Here is a 9,349-nt window from a genome sequence, read left to right as displayed (position 1 = left end):
GTATCTGAGTCTGCCCGACTCAGTACCAGCTCCTCCACCCACCTCTGTGAACCCTGATGCACATGTGGGGAGATCAAGCAAACAGCAGGCACAAATATTCATCAAATCACTGTGCAATGACATTGTCAGTTTGAAGTTACAATGCATGCACAGAAGGACCTTTACAGAAATGAGTTTGCAAAAAGATGCTCTTGTCTGTGAGAGGAATGAATTTAAAACAGATCAACAGAGTAGAAAATACACAGTAGGAACGTCTTTTAGTCACTGGGGTGTCACAAATTATTTGCGCAGAGAGAAAATGTTGATATACATATACATAAAGCTCTTCCTGCTACTTCACAGAGAAACTGTAATAAAATAAAAAGCTGGAAACAGCTTGAAGTTGAAGTGGACAAAATAATAGCTATAATGCAACATAAACACTACATTAAGAATTTGCTTTCATTTTTATTAACATGTCAAAGCGGTGGTAACTAAATTCTTTACTTTAAGTTTTCAGTGGTGTTGAACTGGATGTGATTATAAGAAATATGGGTTAATATTTTCTCTGTCCTGAAGCCTGCAATTTTCATTTTCAGGCGACTGAGCCACTACCTGAGCTCTGAAAGGTTTTGTCCTGTCCTCAGTCCTGCCTCTGCTTCTAGACCTGAGCTTGGCCTTTGATCATTGATCATTCTGCTTGATAGACTGGAACAATGGGTAGGAATCTCAGACGTAGCCCTTACATGGCTTCGATCTTATTAAACAGGCGGCTGGTTTTATGTCTTTATTAACAATTTTAAATCTTCTATCACTCATCTCTATTGTGGCATCCCTCAGGGTTCAATTTTAGGTTTGATATCATTTTCTTTATATATGCTTCCCTTGGGTCATTTCATCCATAAACCTTTTTTTTTTTCATTGTTATGTCGATGATAGTTATATATACAGTTATATATTCCTGTCAAGTCCATAATCCTACTGCCTTAAATCTTTTTCAGTCTTGTGTAAATGATATTGAGGAATGAATGTTGGCTAACTTAAACTTGAGCAAGACTGAAATTTTGGTTATTGGACCACCAAGCTTTACCCCTGAGTTCTGAAGCCATTGGGTCCTAAGTTTTAAGTGTGAAGTTAGAAATCTGGGGTTATTTTTATTTCAAACTTGAACTTTGAGAAACATATTAATACACTGGAGTGGTCCTGGTATTGCCACCACAGACACATTGGCAAAACTAAACCACTTCTTAATTTCAGAGATTTGGAAACAATAATCCATGTATTTATTTCTTCACATCTCAGTTTTTGTAGTAGTCTCTTTACAGCCCAGAGCTCCAAAAATGTAAAACTCCTCCAGCTGGTACAAAAGCCAGCTGCTAGGCTTTTAACTAATTCTAGGAGGCACGATCATATTGCCCCCATTTTAGGTTAATTACATTGGTTTCCTGTCTAGAATAAAATTCTCCTCATTACTATTAAGGCATTAAAAGGCATGACTCCATTTTACATCTCTGATCTAAATAAACATAGATTATCCAACAAGGATTTATTACTAGTTCCAACCACCTCCCTAAAAAACTAAGGGGATAAAGCCTTTGATGTTAGAGCGCTGCAGATCTAAAAAAAAGTGAATATTTAAATCCCACCTAAAACACATTTTGTACAGGCAGGCTTTCACTGACCTTGTTTATTGTCTTTATGTGTTTTACTCGGCTACTAATAATTTTAGAATTATTGCAGTCACTGAATGAATGAACTGGACACAGGCAGCAGCTCTGTGAATGCTAATAGATTCCTTTATTGATATATTTTTGTTTACAATTTGTTCTGTTTTGACACAAAGATGATGCGTAGATAACCCTTTAATTATCTTGATAACCATTTAATTAAACGTGAAAGATGTGTGTATTCAGGCTGCCTATGGAGTAATGAGAACAGTGTCTCTAGCAATCGAAAGATCAAAAAGTAGTTGGGATTTGTGTGTTTGTTGTTGTTTCAGAGGGAAATGGATGGGGGTTGGTTGGGAAGGTTATATCTAATCTAATAAATCAAATATTGCGCATTTACTGCACATATAGTTTATAAGGCTATGTAGGATTTATATTTACTATTAGTCTGAGCACTGCTCACGTTGTCTCTTCTTAAAAAAGGTAACAAAAAAAGTACACATATGTATATACAGCTATTCCATTGCACTGCTTACTACAGTGAAGGCACAGCTGATTGTGGTTGTTTTACACAGAATGAGTAATATAAAGTGGAGTTGAGGTCTTTCTTCTGTTTGGTTTCGTAGTAGAATTTTAAGCGGTGGTCAAAGTGTCACTCAAATGTGTTGAGAATGCATGGCATAGGGGTTTTTAGTGTTTTAGTGTTTTAGATAACAGTAAATAACTGCCAGCTGCTTTAGAGGCCTGAAGATGGAGGACACCTGAAAAACCATTTTACGCTGCGGTATTAGCAGGGCTCACCTCTGGATGTGTTTCTTCTTCTTCTGTTTTCCTGCTGACACTCTTCTCTATTTTATCTCTATCTTGTCTTTGCCCTCTGTCTTCTCTGATGATGTATTTTTCTTGTAAGTCTATCCATCTATCCAGCCACTTCTATTTCTTCAGCTGTTATCTCTGTTAGCTCTACTCACATCTCATCTTTTTCCACTGCTCTCCTTTACTATTGATTTTCAGCCTTTCTTTCATCTCTCTGTAGCAAGATGTTGTATTTCTTCTCTTATGAAGTACTTTAACAAGTTAAAGCACACGAAGAAGAAAAAAAAGAAGTAAAAGCGCTTAAAAGATTTTACAGATCCAATCCAATCCAATTTTAAGGCAAATAACAATACACCACTATGAGGAATGAGCCTCATTCATGCACACTCTGGTGAGGAGTGTGTTGTTCACCTCTGGATGAGGTGAAGTAGTAATTGCAATTGGTAGACTCAGGCTGGTATGTGCGGTTAGTGACTTGTGTAACATTAGTTGTTAGCTTGTAACTGGTGGCTAAAGTAGCAACATCCATAGTAGACATAGGTGAGAAACGTATCCCACTGTAATACATAATGGATTACATTGTAACAGCTAGGTAAAAGACGTGTGTGTACTCTCAGTCTACTAGAACAAATGTCTTTAACAGCATGTTCACTGATCACTCTACTACAACATGTCTGTAAAGAAGATGTACTGTAAGTTTAATAAAAATTGTTATTTTGTGTGTGCGTGTGTGTGTGTGTGTGTGTGTGTGTGTGTGTGTGTGTGTAACCTTAATTCCAGAGTCACTGTGGTGAGAAAAATGAATATGGGTAACACTAGGTACAGGCTAAGTGGGCCCAGACTCTGCTAAGGACACATATTGTATATTTTGGGTTTCTCTTGGCTGCTCTTGCTTCACTGATGTATTAGTATCTCAGACTGCCTCTTCTTCCTAAACCTGCCAGCTCTTTTTCTTGGCTCTTCTGTTGGAAGAGGCCGTATAACTGAAGAACCGAATGACCTGAGGTGCCAGGCTCATCTGGAGCACAGGACAGGGTGCCATGGATAATCCAGCAGAGCCAGAAGGAAACAGGTAGTTTGGAGGAGAGGGGGCAGTCCCTAGGTGAACTGGTGGAGCGTGCAGCTGGAAAGATCCAGCTGTCAATGACATGGTTGGGTGTGGACAATCAGGGACTTGTGAGCGTGCATAGTCAGACACCTCAAAAATGTTAGGACTGAAGGGCCAAATACCTGTGGATTGCAAACTGGCATGAATGTTTTTGAGGGTTGCAACTGCAGGCAGAGCAGTCTAAGAACCGGCACTAGAATATATATCACTATCATCTTGGCGGGATTCATCTTCATCCAGGCATCGCTTGCAGTGTTCACCATTTTTTAAGTGGGACATAGACACAGCAATCCTGTGGCTGAGTTTTACAGCTGCAGTGGGAGTAGGGAGTAGCAAAATCCCATTTTGTTTACAGAAGTTGCTTGCTTTCATAGATTTATGTGAACAGTGGTTATACAGCAAAAGCAAAACTTTCTTCTCTGGGCTGACCGTGGTGTGTTTTGCAAAGTGATCGAGAAGTGAGAAGAAGTTGTCCTCTTGTATTCATCCTGTAATGTTAGCGCTGCTGACACTGGTTATCACTTCTGTGATATCCAAAATCTTACAGTATAGTACAGTCCCTCATAATCTATATGACCACAGACGGTAAATGTCCATTTTAAGTTGATCTTTATCTTTGTCACAGACACACAAATGGAAATCAGTTGACCCTGGCTCAGCTGGCTGTAGCAGCTCATGAGTATCTGTGAAGGGAGAAAAACGGTTTCAGTGGCATGACATGTCACAAATCAGCAGTGTGTGTGTGTGTGTGTGTGTGTGTGTGTGTGTGGACCACAGATAAGAGGGCACAGCCTGGACAATCTGCTTATCGTAATTATTTGTGTAACTGCTGTCATGGAAGACATTTCTGTGACGTAGTTTCATTTTTTACACATCTCTGAAGGTTCATACATTGTTCAATACACACACACTAAATAATTTACATTCATTTTTCCTTTTGAAATAGCCAGGAAGGCTAGATTGGGTTTTCCCACTGTATCTTCATGATTATATGACTACCAACTCGTTACCATGGAAATGTGCGCCTCATGGCGAGCCATCCTTCTTGGTGTGCAGTGCTAAATCACAACCCTCCCTCTGATGCTGCAGGTCAGGTTCTGCCTTGTTGCAAAATCCACACACGTCTTTGGTATAAAATTATAGTTTTTTCCACACTACAAATCTGCAAGACCAGGCTTAAAAACATCCAATCAAATCAAATCGACTTGTTTGTATAGCACAATTCAAAACAATTTTGTTTGGCCTTATATTTGGCACTTATACATACCAATTCTATTGAACAACTGAGAGCCCTTAAACCTGGTACACATAAACACCCAGACAAACAACATTCAAGACGAGCATGTTATTCCTCAGACACAGTCCCATCTCCTTTATTTTGGTAATTCCCGAAGGACAGAGCAGGTAACAGATGTGTGGTCGATAATTGTCTGTGTTGTATTAAAAACCTAAAAAGAATAAAAAGTGCTTTTTACTGTCAAATTAAACAGGAACATTGAAGTAAACTTGGTATGCCACGTCACCAGAACCATCCACCTGACCAGGTTTAATTGTAAAACACTCCAGCCTGAGTCAAATAATCTCAACCATGACTGAAGCTCTGTATCTGTCTGTCGCTCTCTAGTTGTAAAGACTTCTGAAATTTTTTTTCTTTTCTCAAGAGAGAGAGGAAAGTAAGGTTTGTTCTGGTGCTTGGCTGCAATGACACCACCATCTATGACAACTAAATCTGATTGCAAGGTTATGAGGGCAATGGGAAATAGAAAATGTAAATTGTGGCCACTGCTCGTGGCAGTCACCAACCAATTTTCCTTCATCAGAGACAGCAGGGGAAAAGGTGAAGCCCTGTGCCACAGCTTATATTTATGTGGATCACAGTACAAGGAGGCTGTGCCTGAGGTGAATTTGAGTGCTCTTATATATGTGCTGGGCTATTTTGTAAAAGATTTATATGCCATGACGTTTTCCTTTTGCAGATTGCATCAGATTAGCAACAGGTAAACTGATTTTGTTTTCACATTAAAAGCTTTTCCAACAAAGCCATAGAGTAGCTACCTTTGAGGACACTAAGGTCATGTCGTATTTTGGTGATTCACAACCTTTCTGTACTGCCTCACTGACTATCAAGTGGGTATTATATGTTTTTGTTATATTAAATGATGTCTATTTTATATGAGGGTGTCAAAATATTAGGAACGCTCCTCCGAATACAATGAAGTATAATAACATTAATACGTTCCCGACAATTTAAATATTATAAGATCTGTAATGACACGGTTGTTGTGTTGGATTGCATTTAACTGATGTACCGAGTGAAGTCCTCAGTCAGTTTAACAAGCATCACTTTCCATCACAATATATGAATGAGGCCTCATGAGTAATTCATTCATAACAAATGATATCTCAGATGAACAGTTCCACCCAGAAGTCACTGATTACATATTTAATGTGGTCTCATGTTGTAAAAGATGGCCGACAAGGACGCCCACTGCAATCATATCACTTTCTCCTTCCCGTTGTTTTAAAATAGTCAGAAAGGCATCAGACGTCATAAAGTGTAAGCCAAATTGAACACTTTCCACCGAGTGTGTGCAAAAAGCTTTCGTTTGTATTTGTCATGCAGTGTTCCTCCTCTGCAGACATGATAGGTAATACAGTTCAGTTTATCCTTTTGTGTTTGGTGAAGTAAAATAAAAGCAGTGGGTGAACTCTCTTTCAGCTGAAGCTAATGTCACTGCAGTCTGTTTGCTCAGAAGTGTCTTTTCTTCTTACGACAGACACGTCCTTGGATGCCACACAGCTGAAGCATCAGAAATGATGGTCTCTGTTGTTAAAGCATTTGTTCAAAAATTTTGCATGAAATTCTTAACATGACTCTGGCATGACTTTTTAATCTCACCTCCTAGTGCCTGGCCAACATAAGCTAGCAGGTGAATTTATATGAATGTCTTTCTAATACAGTGGCCTCATTGTCCCCTGAGCTCTGCTAAACCTCATCATGAAATCACATTTTATTTCACCTTTAATAAGTCTTTTAGGGCTTAAAACCCAAAAGAGAGCACTGGCCGGTTTGTTGTTTTACAGAATGGTACAATGCAAAAAACTCTCACCATCAGTTTGTGCTGGGCCATGTCCAGATTAACTCCTTTGGGCATCCTAGTAGCATCCTCAGCATTTGGGCAACATCATCCTGCAAGCAGATGCAACACATAACAACTGATATGATTTTGTGTGCAGATGCTTGGAAAAGGTTATTGCTCCCTGTACAATATTAAAAAAACTCAGTTCAACTCATAAGACATATACAGTAAAAATTATTACGGCATAAATAGTATTAAACTGCATGCAGTGAATAGTATTTTCTTTGTGGTATGGTTTTATTTTTATTATACTATACTGTACAATGACTGTGTATTCTATTCAACAAAACTCACATTGATAATTAATAAACTACAAATGCAACAGTGGGGAGATGTACACAAAGATCTGCTGTCCCTGTGGCATGTGTCATTTTCTTCAACTGACTGTAAACAAGGGTGTAACCAGGATATAAACAACGCACTGGGGGTTAGGGGGTGATGGGATAGTAGAGTTGACCCTGAATATAGCCCTTTCCACTTGTTGTTAATTTAGTGTGTGTGTGAAAGTTGCACATGTGCACACCTTCCATCCATTCTCTATAGCTCTTAGTTAAATTCAGGGTCACCATTGGCTAGAGCCAATACCACAATACCTCTTTCAATAAATATTAAAAGACTCCTCTTAGATGAATTGCTTCTTTGTGTAAAAAAAAAAAAAAAAAAAATCTGATTAAATCTCTCTTTCCTGTTATTTGCTAAACCTGAAAGAATTCCTGGATAATTACAGGATTGTGTGTTGGAGTAACACACAACAGAATACATTGCAATTTCATTGTAACGAGTTTACATTGAATTCTTTGGGCCAATTAGTCCTGGAGCAGCCCAAGTGACTGTTCAGAGCCAAGTTTAACAAAGTAAGGAAATCATGCTCAATGCCTGGAGTCATTTCCAATAACTTACACTGACATCTCACAGAGACCTTGTTTAGTTTTTGTGTGGACAAATGAATTCATGGCATGCAAAGCTCACTGAAGGCAAATTCAGTGTAATTATTATTCCCACATATTCTCTCTTAGTGTTTCTTCTTGCTGCTGTAATTCAAGATTATAATGCAGTGGGTCCAATTTGTCATTCAGAAATTAAAAGACTTTGTGAGCTGGAGTTGCTTATATGTTTTGCCAGCCTGTGGTTAAACCGTATTGAAAAAATACACAGTCCAGTCGGTAAAAAACAGAAAAATAAAATGCCTGAGTGTGTCTCTCGGTAAAAGTTGCTTGTTTAAAAGCGCATCATTCAAAGTGTAGCATTTTGCAAAAGAAACAGATTTAAAACATTTTACTGGCGAGAGCTAAGAATGAAAGAGCAACATGCTGCAGCTTTTCACTTCCGATGAATTTTTAGTATGTTCAGTTTGATCTCACCGTACCTCTGGAAGAATTATTCTTATTTCAAGGGCAAGGTAAATGAAGGCTTCCCCGTGGTAAAATGAGTCATTACTGTTTGAAATACACTCATGTCAGATACATTAAGGGATTGCAACATGAGTAAGAAAGTGCATTTTGTTGGTGAGGTCTGAGATTAGACTCCATGGGAGACAGACTCTGTGAAATATATTATTCAGTGCCTATCTCACCACTTAACCCAACTTATCCAAGGATTCTGCATTTGCACTTTAGCTCAAGTCAAGGCAGCCAACACAAATACATAGCTCCTTTCTGATTGTTTTTTAACCAGGCATGCAGCAACTGGTTCACACTGAAAAAGCTTAAGAACAATTGGATAAGCTATTGTAAAAATCGATAGATAAGTTCACTAGAGAATAAATCAGTCACACTTAATATTAGCATTTAGCTCAAAAATGAGACTATGACTCACTACGAGCTCACACATCTGCTAGCATGGCTGCAGATCTGTTTAACTTGTTGGTTTCTTCATTTTCTTCCAGCTTCTGTTTGTCTCACTTTCTTAGATAAAAGGTCATACAGTTACATATGTCCAAGTTAACCCTACTATACCTTCTTCATTAATATTATCACTAAATAAGGAAACTAGGATCATTCTATATGTTTGTTTTTATCAACAACCCATAAAATAGAACACATATTAATCTATTTTATTATTAACCAAAGAAAGGCATGCGTTACTCTATAGATAATAACAGATGACGCACCACCACCTCTTGCCAAAAGTGAAGCTAAAACATTGCAAATACAAGAGCTGACATCTCAGTTTTGTGATACACTTTGCAACCAGATTTCACGGCCTTCACACTGCCTAAAAATACCCATGCTTTTATAAATTATTAACCTTACTTATGAGAAAAATGACTGCTTGTACATTAATTATTGTGATCATCCATCCATCCATTCTCTATAGCCGCTTATTCCTATTTAGGGTCACGGGGATTTGTGGCAAGTCAAGTGAACCAGCAAAGTAATCACAGTTCTCACATCTGTGATGTTTCACACGCCCAATAGTGGCAACAACCAACAATCGTGTCTCTAAGCCAAAGGAAATATCGAGGTGGACTGCACAGGGCAATTCACAACCAGCTGGAGTGCAACACTGAGGAGGGTTTTATAGCATCGAAAGACTTAATGGAAAACATCCAGACAGGAATGTCTCTGGGAACTCTGAACATGACGTCAGACAGCTCCTGTAACCACACCTTGAACACACACACACATACAGAAACCACA

This window comes from Mastacembelus armatus, chromosome 20 (genome assembly GCF_900324485.2).
Source record: "Mastacembelus armatus chromosome 20, fMasArm1.2, whole genome shotgun sequence".
Taxonomy (NCBI): domain Eukaryota; kingdom Metazoa; phylum Chordata; class Actinopteri; order Synbranchiformes; family Mastacembelidae; genus Mastacembelus; species Mastacembelus armatus.
Note: the sequence above shows the minus strand (reverse complement) of the source record.